This window comes from Callorhinus ursinus, unplaced genomic scaffold (genome assembly GCF_003265705.2).
Source record: "Callorhinus ursinus isolate GAN/ISIS: 27379988/994484 unplaced genomic scaffold, GSC_fseal_2.0 scaffold4, whole genome shotgun sequence".
In the NCBI taxonomy this organism is placed as follows: Eukaryota; Metazoa; Chordata; class Mammalia; order Carnivora; family Otariidae; genus Callorhinus; species Callorhinus ursinus.
This window is the reverse complement of record NW_027397066.1, coordinates 108,286,280-108,304,445: the sequence shown is the minus strand read 5'-3', so window position 1 is coordinate 108,304,445 and position 18,166 is coordinate 108,286,280. Positions and strand designations below refer to the sequence as shown.

Below are 18,166 nucleotides of genomic sequence, written 5' to 3'. Positions count from 1 at the left end.
TATAATATATAAATTCATGTGTACATATAGATTTATATATATGAGATGTATATATATTCTCAGAAGTATCCTGTAACTTTTAGAAATTAAAACATATAAAAATGGCCTCTAGTGTTCTGTGATCCTTACCATGTATTCTCATGACTGATTCTTATTTCCTTTTTAGGAATTAATTTAGGAGGAAATCCAGTCTCAAACTAATGCAAACATTCCTACAAAGTGTATGGGAATTCCAAGCAGTTTTACTGCTAAAAAACGTCAAAGAGAAACATCCCAGCAAAGCCCCAAATGGAAAAGAATGCCAACAACAATTAAGCTGAAGCAGCTTTACTGGTCCCACTGCTCTCACTTAGACTGAGTCGTGGAGCAGTATTTAATCAGAAGGGATTGGGAAAGGATTATAATGGATTTTGCTTACCTTAACCAGGGCGCTGAATGTTCAGCAATATGTAAACTTCAAGATGTAACTGAATACAAGATTTTAAAGGGAAGGTAGAATGCAGCAATGAGGGAGGAATCCCAATCTCTCTCCTCTGAACTTTAGAATTTGGGTAACTCAGCTGAACACAGCGGACCTAGCCTATTATTAGCAGCACAGTAGACAGTGGGAAATTGTAACTTATGCTTTAAAATTTAGTCTGTGCTCCAAAAATATATATAAAGGTAACATGGAGCCTGGCGTTTATCATCTGTAGACACAGTCCCTACATAATGTCGCTGACTTCTGTGTCAGTGGAGAACTCTAAGAAACCTTGTTCAATAGGCCCTCCACCTGATAAAGCACAGCCACCCTGAGACTGAACAAAAAAAGATGAATCAAATTTGTGTTTCCTCTTGTAAATCATCCACTCTCCTAAAGAGTCTCTTTAGTAACTGAAGTGCTTGATTTATGCAAAGATAGACATTTACTCATATTTTTATAGAAAATAAATAAATAAATAATAAATAAATAAATAAAAGTATCTAAATGAATAAATTTAACCTAAGTGTTCAGAGAAGCATTACAAACTATAATATATACTTATATTACTTACTTTTTTCCCCAAAGAAGTGGTTTTAAATATAAATGAAATTTCTGGTTGAATAAGATGCATCCAATTGAGCGTTATTTTTTTGGAATAAGCAAACAAAAAATGAACATTTACTATGTGCTAAGCACTTCACAATGTGTTTTGGGAGAGATTAATAGAAAGGAAATATCAACTTTGCATATTTCACAATCTCATGGGAATAATAATAAACATGGAGAAATCGTCTTGATACATGTCAGATAATAAAGCATTTTGAAAGACAGTTTTTAAAATGCAGTAATAGCTCAAAGCAGGAAGAGAGAAACTGACCAAGAGTAATGAGTAAGATCAGGAAGTGTTCATGGAGGGGTTGACATGTTGGCTGGACCGTCAAGGTGGAGTACAATTTCCATAAGTAGAAAAAGCTCTGAAGGATATTCTAGGCAAAGAGACAGATTTAGTGAGGAGATGGTCCAGAATAAAATTTATAGAGATTTGGGAGATGTTATGCAATGTATTTTTGCTTGGTCATGGACTTCATAACTTGGAGTTCAAGTAACTTACAAATCAGAGGGGCGCCTGTAGTAGACACTGCACTTTAGCTCAGGCAGACCTAACTTTTTTCTCTGTCACCAGGCTCCAGCACAGAAGATGAAAGGCTACTAATTCTCCTATCATGTCACTGCCTCTTAAGTTTGGCCATGAAACACTATTCTACTAATTCAGGAAAGAACCTGTGCTGGTGCTGTCTGTTACTCTGTTATTTCCTGCTGAACATTCCTAACTGATATATCACACCTTGAATAAATTGGGCATAAATGAAATGAGCACACTCTGGAGAGAAACTCTAAATATTCCCAAACCATCCTTTATTTTTACTACTGATAAATAACCTTCCAATGCTCAGATGAGAAGAACTATTGAAAGTCAACCCTTGCCCAGTTTGTCTCAGCAGAAGATAAGAACGGGGAACAATCTCCAGAGTGTAATGTGTCCAATGAAATGGCAGCAGCAAACAAACACAAAATAAAAATTAGTAAACAGTTAAAAAGAGAACCACTTGAAACACAAATCTCTCCATGAGGAATTCATGCTGTAATGACTGTTTGAAATGTGCATTATAGGAAAAGCTGAGCAAGATTAGATATTCATCAAAGTAGGTAGGGTAGAGCCCAGTGCAGACTGAAGACAAGAATGACAACTACACACATCCAGCTCCTAATCCCTCAAGAGCAGGATTTAAAAATCAGACAGCAAAGCAAGGTAAAAGATAACTAATTTCTATCATTTTAGGGAGCCACAGCAGATCTAGCTTACCCCACCCCCAGTCAAAGATAAATATGCACCAAGGAAGAAATGAACCCGATTTAATGCAAGAGAATAGAAGAATAAGTAAACAAACAAATAAATAAGGATAGGGGCTTATTAGGCAAAATGCAGAAGAAGCGCCCATTTTGGGAATAAGTTTGCCCCCAAAATACAAAAACAAATGTAGTTGCTACTCAGCAATGTCAAGAAATAATGAAACATCAATTTAATGAACTGAAGTTTCGAAGCTGACATGCTAAGACAACAAAAGAAAATCTAAAAGAAGTTGTCAGGAAAGAAATGAAGAAACAATAACTTTTCTCAACCAAGAGACATATTCGAAATAGCAAGGAGTGAAACCCTGATAATACACAAAACTAAATCAGTTATGTGTAGAATAAGGTTAAGGAAATCACAGTAAAAGCAAATAAAAATGATAAAGAGATGAATGATTAGAAGCAAAATGGCAGATATGAATGAGTATAACATAAAGATGATTATTATGTCTCTCAAGAAGAGACTAAAGCAAATAAAAAAATTAAATATAAAATAGAAGGCAAAAAAATATATTTCCTAAAATGAAAGGAGTGTTCTAGGAAATTTAATAGAAAGTGATAAAGGAGCAATTTATTCAAATGATGTTCCTGAAATTTAAGGAAAATTAATAGTAAAAATAAAGTCAGCACTTATTGCCTAATCCATGAATTATCTCTTTTAAGTAATTACTGAAAGAAAAACATTCTATGTGGTATTAATGCTTCCTTTTTTTTTTAATTTATTTAATTGACAGAGAGAGAGGGAGAGAGAGACAGAGTGAGAGGGAACACAAGCAGGGGGAGTGGGAGAGGGAGAAGCAGGCTTCCAGCCGAGCAGGGAGCCTGATGCGGGACTTGATATCAGAACCCCGGGATCATGACCTGAGCTGAAGGCAGTTACTTAACCAACTGAGCCACCCAGGCGCCCCTTAATGCTTCCTTATTTTACAGAAGAATAACTTGGCCAAGCTCATTCAGCAATTGAGCAATGGATTTATATTTAGGATCCAGGATCATGCCACTACAAAGCCTGAGTTTGTAATCATCATTCTATACAGACCTTCCTGGATTTACGATCAGTTATGTCCCAATAAACCTATCATAAGTTGAAAATACCATTAGTAGAAAATTCATTTAAAGCCCCTAACCTGCCAAACATCATACTTACCTTACCCTACCTTAAATGTGCTCAGAACACTTACATTAGTCTACAGTTGGGCAATATCATCTAACACAAAGCCTGTTTTATAATGAAGTGTTAAATACCTAATGGAATTTATTGACTATTGTACTAAAAGTGAGAAACAGAATGATTATATGGGTATAGGATGATTGCCAGTGTATCAGTTGTTTACCCTTATGGTTGCTTGGCTGACTGGGAGCTGTGGCTAGCTACCTCTGCTCAGCATCTCAAGAGAGTATCCTACTGGATATTGCTAGCTCAGGAAAAGATCAAAATTCAAAATTTGAAGCAGTTTCTATTGATTATGTATTACTTTTGCACCATGGTAAAGTTGAAAAATCCTACATCCAACTATTGCTAAGTCAGGAATCATCTGTATTCTATAAGATATTGAAAAATAAACACATTTACTTCTCAGCTGGTTGGTCTCTGAAGTCTCTCCAAGTGAGACACACACTTTCTTTTGAGGAGACATTGTCTATTGTCTTCACAGTAACCAATCTCCCCTAAAATCCCAATTTTCTTCAGGAGCCACCCACTCTCAAGTAGTTCATGTGACTCAGGAGAAGCTGATCCCACACCCAACTCTGAATGTGGGTATGTATTAGCTTAAGCTGATCATGGGCATCTCAGCTTTTTTGCCAGGCATTGGTTAAAGAATCTTGGCTTATACTAATCAATGCATATTATTTTCTGATGATTATTACTGAGTGAGCACTTCACCTGAGTTGGACCAGTCATACTGAACAGAAAAATATTTATATTCTATGGCTCTGGGACAAAGTCTGCTCTTTCTTGTCTTAGAAGTGAACAAGGAAGTGTGTCGCCTTGTTTTCTGCTAATAGTCATCTTATGATGATGAGAATAGACCATCTGAAGAAAGGAAGAAAAATCTGCATACCAAGGAAGGAAGAGTTGAGAGAATAGCAAATAAATGGAGCTACAGCCTGGAACTATCCTACTTTCAGACTTTGGGTTATGTGAGATACAAATATCCTTGTTTTAGCCATTTGAGTCAAGTTTTTTGATATTTAATTGGCACAACTATTTTCATTAATGACACACATGCACACCCACACATGCACACAAACACACACATGCACACCATATGATATTCATGTTATTGAATATCAAGGACATCATATCTACTTGGGCCTTTGCTTTAGTTATGTGCCTTTGTATTCAGAAAAATAGTGTTTATTTCTACATTTAAAGTTAAAATGGGATGCTTAAAGTAGTCTACATCTACTGATTGAAGAAAATAGAAAAAATTAACTTCTTTCCTGGTCTATGGCAAACACAAAACTAGATTTTTGTCAATTACTATAGAAAAATAGTAAATAATATTTGTAAATTAATAAATATGCTTTAAAATAGAAAGACATGAGTATCGTTTTAGCAGAAGTTAAGAAGAAAGACTATATTTCCATGTCTCTAGCCTCTCTCTACTTGGATGATACATGTCATCTCAAATTCCTGCTCTTCTGCTAGTTCCCATGACAAAGGTGACATTAACTAATGCTGAAACATTAGCAGGCAACCCCAGGCTTCCTGAAGCTGTCTGAAGTCCAGTCTCTAGATGGCTTCACTGGTTTTTGCTTGCTTGCCAGTTACTGAAGTAATTTCAACAGTATCCCAGAGTGCGCAATAAGTAAGAAGAGAGAAGAACCATTTTGAGCATCAGCCTCTGGTTTTACAGAAAGTGTAAAATGAATGCATGAAAGAGATCGGCTGGAGCCACTGAAGTCAGGGTTTGATTCACATGTCATCTCAAAGACAGGAACAACAAGCTTTGATTCCCTTTCTTTCTTGAATGCTGGCGGTCATACCCAGACTAATGTTGAAAGAGTGGCAATGAGAGATGAGGCATTATTAGTTCAGGGAATTTCAACCTTATTGACCTTCTAAGGCCATAGATTTGGCCTGATGAAAATAGTATCTCTATTAGAGAAGTCTTTCGGCTAAAAGTAATATATCTCCTCTTGTTTAAGCAACTGGGGACGGAAATGTTTATGTTTGCTCTTGGCAAATTTGAGCAGAAGAGGCAGTTTGGGATCAGATGATGGGTAGGCCCATCTTAAAGATTTTTGTCTTTATTCTAAGAGCAATTATAAATAATTGATAACTCATATTACATGGAAAGGAAGTTTGGGGTCAAATATGAATCATGGGAATTTAGTCTATAGCAACCGTCAGGCATTAGAAATGGAAGCCTAGGATTTTTTTTTAATGTTTTATTTATTTATTCATGAGAGTCAGAGAGAGAGAGACAGAGGGAGAAGCAGGCTCCCTGCCTAGCAGGGAGCCCAATGCGGGACTCGATCCCAGGACCCTGGGATCATGACCTGAGCCGAAGGCAGACACTTAACCATCTGAGCCACCCAGGTGCCCCAGAAGCCTAGGATTTTAAATAAAGACCTGTATATTAGCCCTAAAGATATAAAGCATTTTAATAAAGACAGATTTTTAAAAATTAAAAAAAACAGGATAAATGTGTAGAGAATTTGAGTGAAGAAGAATATGCTTCCATTCTATTCCACACCAATGATGTTAAAGGTTACTTGCAATATCAACATAAAGACATTTTCATAAACGTGAGGACTCAGGAGTTCTATCCTATATATAACCTTCTCACAAAGCCCTATTTATTAATGAAACCCAGCACTAACCCAGAGATATCCCAAAATAAAGATGGGGACAGGGTTATAAAGGATAAACAACAAGTTTTAATTTTCTCTAAACAATAAACTAAACCTGAAACTCTTTGGAAATTACATATATAATACAGAATGCAAATCTCAAAGTTCCTGAATAAAATACTATGGAATGGGCGCCTGGGTGGCTCAGTTGGTTAAGCGACTGCCTTCGGCTCAGGTCATGATCCTGGAGTCCCGGGATCGAGTCCCATATCGGGCTCCCTGCTTGGCAGGGAGTCTGCTTCTCCCTCTGACCCTCTTCCCTCTTGTGCTCTCTATCTCTCATTCTCTCTCTCTCAAATAAATAAATAAAATCTTTAAAAAAAAAAAATACTATGGAATAAAAATAAACTGGATTGAGACAAACATCATGAAATAGACTATCAAAAATTTGGAAAGATAATTAGAAGAGGAAGTGTAAGGTACAACTTCTTTTATCTTTCTTTTTTTTTTTTTTAAAGATTTTATTTATTTGACAGAGAGAGAGACAGCGAGCGAGAGAGGGAACACAAGCAGGGGGAGTGGGAGAGGGAGAAGCAGGCTTCCCGCGGAGCAGGGAGCCTGATGTGGGGCTCATCCCAGGACCCTGGGATCATGGCCTGAGCCGAAGGCAGATGCTTAACGAATGAGCCACCCAGGCGCCCCCTTTTATCTTTCAAATAAGGAATAAAAATGTTTGCTTCAGTATGATACTAATGAATTAATAAATATTGATTCGACTGTTTTATTTAAAGTTACAAAGTAATGAATAAAATAAATAAGTTGTATATCTTCCAAATTATCATAACAAAAAAAGAAATAGAAATATTGAAAAAGACAAAAAATAAAAATATTTATTCAACCTTTTGGTGAATATTTATGGGGTTACTATTATTTCTACACCTTGTTTAGAGATACAGTGGAGAGAAAAATCAGCATGTCCCTGTCTTTGTGGAATTTTGAAACCACTTTTGGAGTAAAATATTAAGTCAATAATCACTATGAAATTATTATCACTACTGACTTTTATAAAAGCTAAATAATGAAAGTAAAGTCTAAAAGCATATAACTGGGGACGCCTGGGTGGCTTAGTCTGTTAAGCATCTGCCTTCAGCTCAAGTCATGATCCCAGGGTCCTGGGATCGAGCCCCACATCAGGCTCCCTGCTCCGCGGGAAGCCTGCTCTCCCTCTCCCACTCACCCTGCTTGTGTTCCTGCTCTCGCTGTGTCTCTCTCTGTCAAATAAATAAATAAAAATCTTTAAAAAAATAAATAAAAGCATATAACTGGAGCCTGTGACATGGTCTTGGAATAGGGAAGTTCTCTGAAAAAAGAGCAATGATTTGATGGTGAAGAGGAGGAAAGAGAAATTCGGTCAGTGGAACCAGCTTGAGCAAAAGTTCTGAAGGAAGGAACTTGGGCTGTGAAGAAAATGAAATAATATATTTTTTTAATTTAATTTTATTTTTTTTAAGATTTTATTTATTTATTTGAGAGAGAGAATGAGATAGAGAGAGAGAGCATGAGAGGGGGGAGGGTCAGAGGGAGAAGCAGACTCCCTGCTGAGCAGGGAGCCCGATGCGGGACTTGATCCTGGGACTCCAGGATCATGACCTGAGCCGAAGGCAGTCGCTTAACCAACTGAGCCACCCAGGCACCCTGAAATAATATTTTTATAATAGCTGAAATACAGAGAACAAAGACAATAGTGACATTAACTCTGGGGGAAAAATTGGAAAGGAGACCAGTGCCTGTGGCAGATTGTGTTCTTTTCCCTATGAATCCACCCCCTTCTTCTAAGGGTGTTAACACCCCTGCTCTTGCTCTGTGCCTTCAGCAATTGTCCACAGGGCAGAGTCCTTCCTGGCTGTACTGCCCGCCATGGCCTTGGGACTTGCTTTGGCCAGTGCAGTGGGATCGAATGGGACATCTACCACTTCTGAGCAAAAGTTTTTTGTGGATTGTAGGATTCCGTGTATGTCTCGGCTCCTGACGATAAAAATAGAACATTAGGGATAGGGTCTGAACCTTCAGCCCGGATCCCGGTATAAGAAGGTTCATGTGGCTCAAGCCAGCTACAAAGACCCTGTAGCATTCATATAAATCAAGAAAAAATATAGGAATGTTCATGATTATATGCTGCAGAGATTTTGAGATTTCTTTAGCTTACACATAGCCTAGCAAAAGTTCACTGAAAGAATTTCTAATTCATATTCTGGCAAAAGAATTAATAAAAGCTTCTCCCCAGAAACACGGTGGATTATGATTATACATGAATAAGTTTATACACACATAGAGATGCATCTAGAACATTTCTTTAATAAAAGGCTGTTTGTGGGTTATCTCTGAGTGTCAGTTTTTCTGCTATTTTTAAAAATATTTTTTCTCTTATGAATATGTGAGAATTTTGTACATTTAAAAAAATTCCACTAATAGAAAAATAAAAAATAATTTTATAATTTTGTAAAATAAGGATTTTAAAAATGTTTTAAATATAACCTATCTGAAGTAACAAGATTATTATATTTATAATAGTTACCAGGATATTGGGATAAAGAAAATTTTATTGGAGAGATTCATGGTATATATCATGACAGATCAAAGTGGTGCTTCTGACTTCAGCGTACATCCAAACTGCCTGGATAGCTTCTTAGAATACAGATTACTAAAGCCTAACCCTAGAGTTTCTGGTTCCTTAGATATGAAGAAGGGCCCATTAATTTGCATTTCAACTATTCCCATGTATTACTGATGTTACTGATCCAAGAACACACTTTGAGAAACAATACATTAAGTGGTCAAATACATGTCTAGATAAGAATTTTACTTTGTGGATCCACAATTTCAAAAAATCAGTTCATTTGATTGTTCTTTTGACCAACCAAGTGCTTGAAAAACACTGAATTATTTGCCTCTATGCCTCTGTTTCTTTTCTTATATATTGTTGGTAGGTAAAGAATTGAAGCCAGGTGAGTTCCAATTAACTAACTCTATTCTTATAATTGTATATCCTATTGAAACATACTCATAGAGTTAGGAATTAGAACACACACACACACAAAGACACAAACACACATACCTATTTCCTTCCTATCTATGGAAAAGTTTTATTTTCAGAGGTAATTCTTTGACTTTATGATTTTAAATAACTATTTCTGCTACTGTAATGGTTTTTTTCCTCTTTCCTTTTGACTTAAGATTTTTCTCCAGGCATTTAACATCCTTGACCCTGTTCATAATCAGTTCACCAGTATCCTAAAGAACCAATTTTTAACTTCAGATCTTCTTATAAAATGGAAAGGCCTCATTCTTTGTAGTAGACAAAGAAGAAATAAGCAGATTATTGGTTTTCTTTGCAGAAACTGGAATATTATTAAATTCCACTCTTCAATTAGAAAAAAAATAAAAGAGGAGCAAAAGAAGGATTTTGGAGGTTTAAATTTTTTTTTCCAGTGTATCTTTGTTAAAGCTTGAGACAACATTTAAGCTTTACCACACAAGGTTTTTGTTTTTGTTTTGTTTTGGCAAGGTCGAGATCCAGTATCCCATTAAAGCATTTGCCAGAAGGAAAAGTTGTTAGAAAGTACATAAAATGCTAGGTGATCTGCTTTTACCGGAACTTGACTTTCTGAAACATCTGAAACACAACTGTCTTTTATTAAACTGAAATGAAGAGGTCTGGGCAGGAGTCTTGTGGGGACAGAACACTCAGCCTCAGAGTCAAAGCCCTAGAACATTTCTTGTTATCACTGAACAGTTGCCCTTCTAGCCAGCTAACAAGAGGAGCATTAACAGCCTTTGAGAGGTATCCAACACCGTTTGCCTTGAAGACAGTTATGTTGGTAAAATCACTCGTCTTCTAAGGAATAGTACAATTAAAACTAGGATATTGGGGGGGAGGCCTCTGGGACTCATAAAATTTTAGAGTTAGAAAAACCTCATTCAGTCTCATTTTCAAAGCCAGACAATAAGTTTCTGTGCAACGAGAAAGAGAGAAGAACATTTAAACTGCAGTCTCTTCCTGAAACCCCATAGAACCTAACTGCAAAGGAGAAAGTTTTCTCCAATACTTTTATTTTTAAATAAGTTTCCTTTGGCCCAGTATGACTGGGGAACAGTCTCCAAAGTGCCTATTCAAGGTTAGAATTTCAAGATCTTCATTAATATTTTGCTATTGCACCAGGATCATTCATGCTACGCTGCCTTTGCTAATTAAATTAATAGCTACAAATGCTTACCAAAGAGATTAACTTATGCACTGCCCTCCTAGAAGGGCCTGTTGCTAGGCAGCCCTGGGCGAAGGCTTGGCACAAAGCGCCTTCTCTCTCAGGACAGAGACTGTTTTGCATCCTTGACGGGGAGAATGAAGGCTGCACTGCTTTCATTAAGAGCATTCACCTTCGTCTTTACATCTCAATTGCTCCCCTTTAATTATCTTAACCACTCGGTGCATTCTAGTGTTTCAAATCTATTTAATGTGAAGTATATGTGTCTCATGCTTTGTGGACTCACTTCAACGTCTTCTCTTTCTCTTGTCTTCTCACAAGCATCAATCCTACATTACACGTGGCTTTGCCACGTTTAAGCAGGTGCGCTTTATGACTTCTGCAGCTTTTGCCACAATTTGTAATAACCTAGATTTTTTGCATATTACTTCAACTCATCTATGTGACCAAAGATTTGTTTGATGTAAAGCCCGGTTTCCTGCGCTACCTTGCTCTTTATTTTTAAGATTGTATCCTTCATTTTTTGTTTCCTTACTACTTTACGTAGAGACAGCAGAGCCACTGGGGGTTCATGCTAAAGACAGATGCAGCGGCTCTCTCCTGCTCTAGGATGTACTCTCTGCTGCTAAATTTGCTGCCAGCAAGTTTGCCACTTGGGAAACTTGGCCTCAACCCAAACTTGAATTGACATTCTTTCTTCTTTGAAAATAGGTGGCTCTTCGAAACTTTAAACCAAATACAAATGAACAATGAGAATGTGCATAAGCAAGGTTATAAAAACTAAGTAATAAATGCATGTTTATTGAAAGTACACTATTGAAAAAAATACTAGCCTAACTCCAGCATGATCAAGGAAGCCCTGTGCAGAATGAGGTTTCCTGGAGAAACTTAACAGTTCTTGGTCAAAATAGCTTTTTCATTAGGAAACACTAGCCAAAGCCTTAGGGTTAAATGTCTGATTCATTCCTACCTGGTTCTAATATAACCTCTGCCTTGGTCTGTGAACTTATGCCTGTGTCTCTCTAGTTGGCATATGTGTAAGTTTGTCTGTATCTGTGCATGTGTGCCCATATGCCTGTGCACTCATAGGGGAAGGGCTAGTGGAGGAAAAGTAACAACATGGGAATATTTGAACAGCTCCACAGAAAAGCCATAAAAATCACTAGGGTTTTGTGGTATTGCCTGTAATATTTAGTGTATGGCTGTGTTTCTTTTGCCAAGGGAATCTCTAATATGCTTAAATAGGATATAATTTTATTAATGGTCACATAACACACCAGAGATGTGAGATCCAGGGGCAGGATAAGTTGGTCCCACAGATCATTCAGTGGCCTGGGTCCATTCTTTGTTGTTGCTCTGCCATGCTGTAAAAATGGCTCTCATTTACACGGTAAAAGTTGGGTCACCATATGTCATAATCCATCTCATTGGACAGAAGAAAGAGGATGTGGAGACAAAGTCAATTTTTCAAGTAAATAAAAGAAATTGCATACATCTTTGCCCGTAGCAAAATTTAGTTACAAGATCTAGTTGTAAGCGAGGCTATGAAGAAATATAGTCTTTAGCAGGCAATTACATGCCCAGCTAAAACTTTAATAATTTAAAAGAATTAAAAACTGAAGTTGGGTGAAGGTAGTATTTCAGTGTAATATCAGAGAAGCAAAACAATTTTGATTCATATAAAATAAAGATTTACAGTAGAAACAAGGCACTATACAATTGTGAAAAAAAATGTGTAAGGGAAGGTCTAGAGGGGGAGTTAGTGACAAAAGTTAAAATCAGCCCTCTCAAAGTCTATGTGGACAGGTGAGAACTGGAAGGGAAATCTAGGAAGCAAGGCATGGATCATTAAGGACAGTTGGCAGAGAAGTCTCTGGAAAACAGTTTCCTCTGTGTAGCTACTGCTACTATGGACCCACAGCCAAGGGTGTGATGGCATCACTGAGGTGGCTACGGGTCAGGCAGGCTAGCAGACAGGAGGAAGACCAGGAGGCAAAACAGAGGAAAGCAAAACAAGCTTTGCCATGCTGGGCACTTCTATGTCTGTCTTTTATAAACCTACCTAAAAGACCATTAGAGATTTATGGCTGTTGTAGCTCTTTTGCCTCTCAAATGTAGGTAAACTCTAAACCCACGACTTTAAGGAAAGTGAGTCTGGGAAATGTAACCAACTTGTCAAAACCAGAGTCCAACTCAGGGAACGACTAGAAGTTGCAGAAAAGGGGCTGAAGTTTTGGGTACCATTTTTCATAATAAATTCCATCAAGTCAAAACTTCCCTACATACACAAATGTATTTTATCTCTCTTTTACCTCTTTATGATTCCACCTGCTCATAACGTTTTAGAAAGAAAAGCCACAAAGAAGACAAAGAAGTGAAGGGGAGAGAGAAGTGACATGGAGGAAGAGGGAGAGGGAGTGAGCGTGGGGGATGTGGCTGATGGAGCTCTGGTCTCTAGTCAAGTCAACTGGGACATTAATAGGAAATTAACATCTCTTCAAGATCTCTTCAAAACTCTCTAAGTAAGCAAACTGACATCACTTAATGGACATCTCTCACTTTTTGCACTCTTAAATAGTTAATCCTTAAGAATTTTATTGTCAGATAAAGGTTTGTTTTATTGAATAACTGATCTGTGTTATTGCTGAGGTCACTACGTACAGACCAAAGAAAAAGAGTTTTATTTCTTGGTTTTTTCCTCCTTGGACAGAGTCTTGACTTCCCCCTTCTTGACCTGGAGCTGCTCTTCACAGCGCTTGTGTGTTTCCTTGGTCTTAGATCAAAAATATGGAACACTTCAGGAATTTGCGTGTCATCCTTGTGCGGGGTCAGGCTAATCTTCTCTGCGTTGTTCCAATTTTAGTATATGTTGAGCACAAGAAGTTTTTTTAATTTAAGAAAAAGGAGAAGAATTAAGACTGAGGTATACACAAACTTTTCTAGAATCCCTTATATTATAGGGATCTTATTAACAAATGAGTTGACAGTCACTCCAATTGTCCTATATTTTCACAAACTATATAAATGCAATTATGCTTGGGTACTGTAGGATTATCTTCTTAATTAATAAGGAAAGGTAGAAGAGAGATAAAGTAGAAACTTCAAAAAGCCATTATCAGTTTCTCCTCAAGGACTGACACCCTTCATTCTACTGAAGAGTTAGGATTAGCTTAAACTCCTTCCTGTCAACTATAGTGGAACAATTTCTAAATCAGTTCTCTATCACTATTGCCATCACAGGTTCTCGTCACTTTCTTCCTGTGCAAGTAAGATAATTTTCCCAGGTCTAAGCTTTCCCTAATTTATCTGTCTTCATGGTGTCCCAAAGATAATTTTCTAAAACAATAATAATAATAATAATAGCTTTCATTTAAAATGGCGGCTTGAGGGGAACCTGGGTGGCTCAGATGGTTAGGTGTCTGCCTTCGGCTCAGGTCATGATGTCCAGGTCCTGAGATCAAGCCCAATGTCCAGCTCCTGGCTCAGCGGGGAGTCTGATTCTCCCTCTCTCTTTGCCTCTCCTCCTGCTTATGCTCTCTCTCTCTCAAATGATGAATAAAATCTTTAAAAAAAATTTTTTTAAATGGTGGCTTGAGCACAATTGTTAAGCTCTATTACTCACTCAAAACCTATAACGACATCAAGTGAGATTAAAAAATGTATAACTACCTCTATGAAGAGGTGATAATAGCACAAAGTTTAAAACAAAATGTTGGTATATGGCAACAAATCAAAGTACTGGTAGATCAAAAGCTGACAAGATGTGGTAATTTGCATGGCTGGAAAAAACGGAATTGTACGAAGGGTGCAGTAAGTGGTACAGTATTTGTTACTGTAAGATCCCACCTCACATAATTAATTTAGAAAGAAAAACCCACAACAAACCTTACCATAATGATATACATGAGTACCATGTATAAGGAGAAAAAACCCTTAAAGTTTCCTGAAAGAAGAAATATCGTTTACATGCAATAACATTTGACAATATCAGAGGCAAAAGATACATCAATTTTCCTGAAAGAGAGAAATAGATTACTCCAAAGACTAAGGTATCTGTATGGCTCAGACGTCTCCCCATCAACACTGAAATATAGGAAGCATAAAGAAATGTCTTCAGAATTCTGATAGAAAATGACTTTCTACTTCTAATATTTTATATGAAAGCAAACCACAATATGAAGTATGAAGTACTTTCTCATGCACTATTCTCAGAGGACCCTGGAGTACAACCAAATAAAAACAAATGAAAATACCAGGAAAAAGGAAGAGATGTAACACAGGAAACAGAAGAATAAAAAGGCAAGACACAGAGGGAATCTAGCTAGTTCCAGACAGTTTGGGTTTGCACTTGTTCTGATGTAACTTTAATAAAACATTGTCACTCTCAAAGATGTCCTAGTTTATATGATAAAATATAAAGTCACAAAGGTATTACAATGAAAAGCTCAGCCAGTCCAGATTGGAGCAGAAAGTTAGAGGCCTTCAGGTAGGATATCTCCCAGGATAAAAGAGAGAGAGAGAAAGAGAAACTGATGTGTTGTCCTTACAAGAGAAGTTTTATAGTTCTTTTGTTCAATCGGGATGAAGCTGAATGTTAGGTAGAGAGCCTATGGAGACAGAAAAAAAAAAAAAAACTTTCAAAAAAGAAAGGATATGTAATTGGAGTGCAGTGATTCATCTATGAAGGGAGATGTACAGTCATGCAATGTAAACACCAAGTGACTATTAATTTTAAGAAATTATAACAATTACAGTGAAAGTATTATAGGAGGAGGGATATATGAAAGAGAGCTTCATCTTCAAATTCCTTTTTCTGAAGGTATGAAAATTGATACTGAAAACTATAAGTCAGCAGCATAAATATTTTATTCAGAATGATTAAGGAAAATATTGGAAGTAAAACATAAGGGCAGAAAGTGAGTGACCTCAAGAAGCAGATCTCAGTGATGGGAAAGAGTAAGGCAATGGAACATTAATTTTCATTATTATCATCTCAAACTGTAGACAGAGGATATTTTGTTAAAAATAAATGTAAAGGGTGCCTGGGTGGCTCAGTTGGTTGGGTGACTGCCTTCGGCTCAGGTCATGATCCTGAAGTCCCGGGATCGAGCCCCACATCGGGCTCCCTGATCAGCGGGGAGTCTGCTTCTCCCTCTGACCCTCTTCCCTCTTGTGCTCTCTGTCTCTCATTCTCTCTCTCTCTCAAATAAATAAATAAAATCTTTAAAAAAATGTAAATTAAGAAACCTGATTTTTTTCTTATTGTCTGAACAATAATGTTCAATCTCCTTACATATAATCTGAAGTCCTTAGAAATCTCTCTGATTTCAATTCAACCACTCCAACCCTTTTGCTTTCTATCACACACACACACACACTTTTAAAAAATATTTCTTGTAACTTTCACTTTTCTTTCATGTATTCTGGATGCTTTTATGAGCCCATCCTTTAATTAAGCTATCTCATTTGCCCAGAATGCTTTACCACATATTTATGAGACACTCTGTAGGAATAAACTCCAATGTCATTGCCTCTTTGGACTTTTTCTTAATCTTTCAGGCAATTAGTTTCATACTACTCCACACTGCCACAAGCATTGTTCATAGTTTATTTTATTTTGTTTTCACAACATCTCGTAATTGCAATAACTGTGCATATATATATATATATATATATATATATATATATATACACCCTGTCCCCACCACCCTTCCCCCCACCACGCTGCTCCTGGTCACACTGTGACAAACTGAGGGAGTGTGTTAGAGTCCTATTGCTGCTGTAACAAATTACCACACATTTGGTAGTCGAAACACCACAAATATTTCCTCTTACAATCTGGAGTCCAAAATCGTTCTCATTGGGCTAATGTCAAGGTGTTGGCAGGGATGGTACCTTCTGGAGACTTTGAGGGAAGAATCCATTTCCCTTCTTTTTTTGGCTTCTAGGAACTACTTATATTCTTTGGTTAGCAGGTTAGTGGCTTCTTCCTCCTTCTATCTTTCAAAGCCAATACTGTAGCATCTTCCAATCTCTCTCTCTCTCTCTCATACACACACACACACACACACACACACACACGCACACACACACACACACAACCTCTGCTTCCATCCTCACATCTCCTCTTTCTTTCATTCTTCTGCCTCCCCCTTATTGGACCCTCCTAAATAAACTCAGGCTCATCTCCGCACCTCAAGAACCTTAAGTCCATCAATGGGCAAGGCCCGTTTGCCATGTTTTACCACAGTCCTTGGATATTCAGTTCTGTTTTTCTTCTCAGTCTTTATTCTCTTTGCTTTTCAGTTTTGGAGGTTTGTACTAATGTATCCTCTAGCTCAGATGTGTTTTCCTCAGCCATGGCCAGGGTTCTAAGAAGCTTATCAAAGACCTTCTTCATTTCAACTACACTGTTTTTGATCTCTAGTGTATCTTTTTGGTTCTTTTTTAGATTTCCCTCTCTTTTCTTACATTGCTCACCTGTTCTTTACTTTCTCCGTTAGAGCTTTAGCATATTAATCATAGTTTATTTTAAATTTCCGGTCTGATAATTCTAACACCCTTGCCATGTCTGATTCTGATGCCAGCTTTGTCTCTTCAAATGGTGTTTTTGCTTTTCGACAGGTCTTGTAATTTTCTCTTGATAGCTAGATATGATGGACTGGTTGAAATAGGTGTCTTTTAAATGTGGTGTGAGGTGCGGAGGGAGGAGAAGCATATATAGGTCAGTGACTGGGTTTCAGGGGTTCAGTGGTCCCATGTCTCTGGAATATGAACGTCACAAGTTTTTCTCAGGTTTTTTCTCCCTGCTTAAGTGGGAGAGGATGTCTAGAGCTGGATTTGGGTATTTCTTTTCCCCTAGGATAGTTAGGCTCTGGTAAATCCCCCAGAATGCTAGACTCTGATTAACGGGTTTCTCCTGAGGGCAGGCTTTGTTAAGAGGAACAGAATGCTCTGCTTTACTTCAGAATTCTTCCTTTTTTTCTTCCTCTATTAGAAGCATGAAGGAATTTTTTCCTGTTATTTTCTGTGAGGACCAGATCAAGGTTCTGGATGTAAATCTCACAAATTATGGAGACCACCTTATAATTAGGACCTCCCAGAGTCTTTAACTTTCAGCTTGTCCACATTGACTGTGTGGAAGATTTTCACTTAGGTCATCTTCAAAACACAGTTCTATTTCAGAGGATTCTATGACATGATAGGAGCTAAAACATCAAGATTGGACATAGAGCAATTCCAAATCCCACTTCGATAAACACTTCAACAATGTGACCGTATAAAAGACTGTTCTAGATGAGATATTTGAAAACTGATTAAGAAAAGAGAAATAAGCTGCTGAGGGAGGATTCTAATCCACAAAGGAAAATCTGTAATTTAAAAAAATTCTTGATCTGAGCTCTCTAGATAGGATTCAGGAGATCATATAATCTCTTTAAATCTTAAGCAAAATATAGCAAATATTAACATTTTCCAAAGGGGAAGTATCCTTAATGTCCACCAGATATACAAATGGGCCTGAACTGCAGATAAACAATAAGCAAACAAAATTCCTATTGCTATAAGAAAAAAAAATAAGAGAAATGCTATAGCAAGACAAAATCTAAGATGAAGTGACTTCCCTTTTATGATTGTACATTTTATTAATCATATATGCAAATCTATGGCTTTGTGTGAGGTAAGAAGGACAATGGTATCATTTTTACAGATACTTAGAGCTTTGACTACA

General features: G+C 37.2%; 1 pseudogene; it reads right to left on the bottom strand.

Moving 5' to 3' along the window:
• Nucleotides 1-13,218: 13,218 nt before the first annotated feature.
• LOC112826294 (U6 spliceosomal RNA) lies at nt 13,219-13,314 on the bottom strand (annotated as a pseudogene).
• Between the last annotated feature and the right edge of the window lie 4,852 nt (nt 13,315-18,166).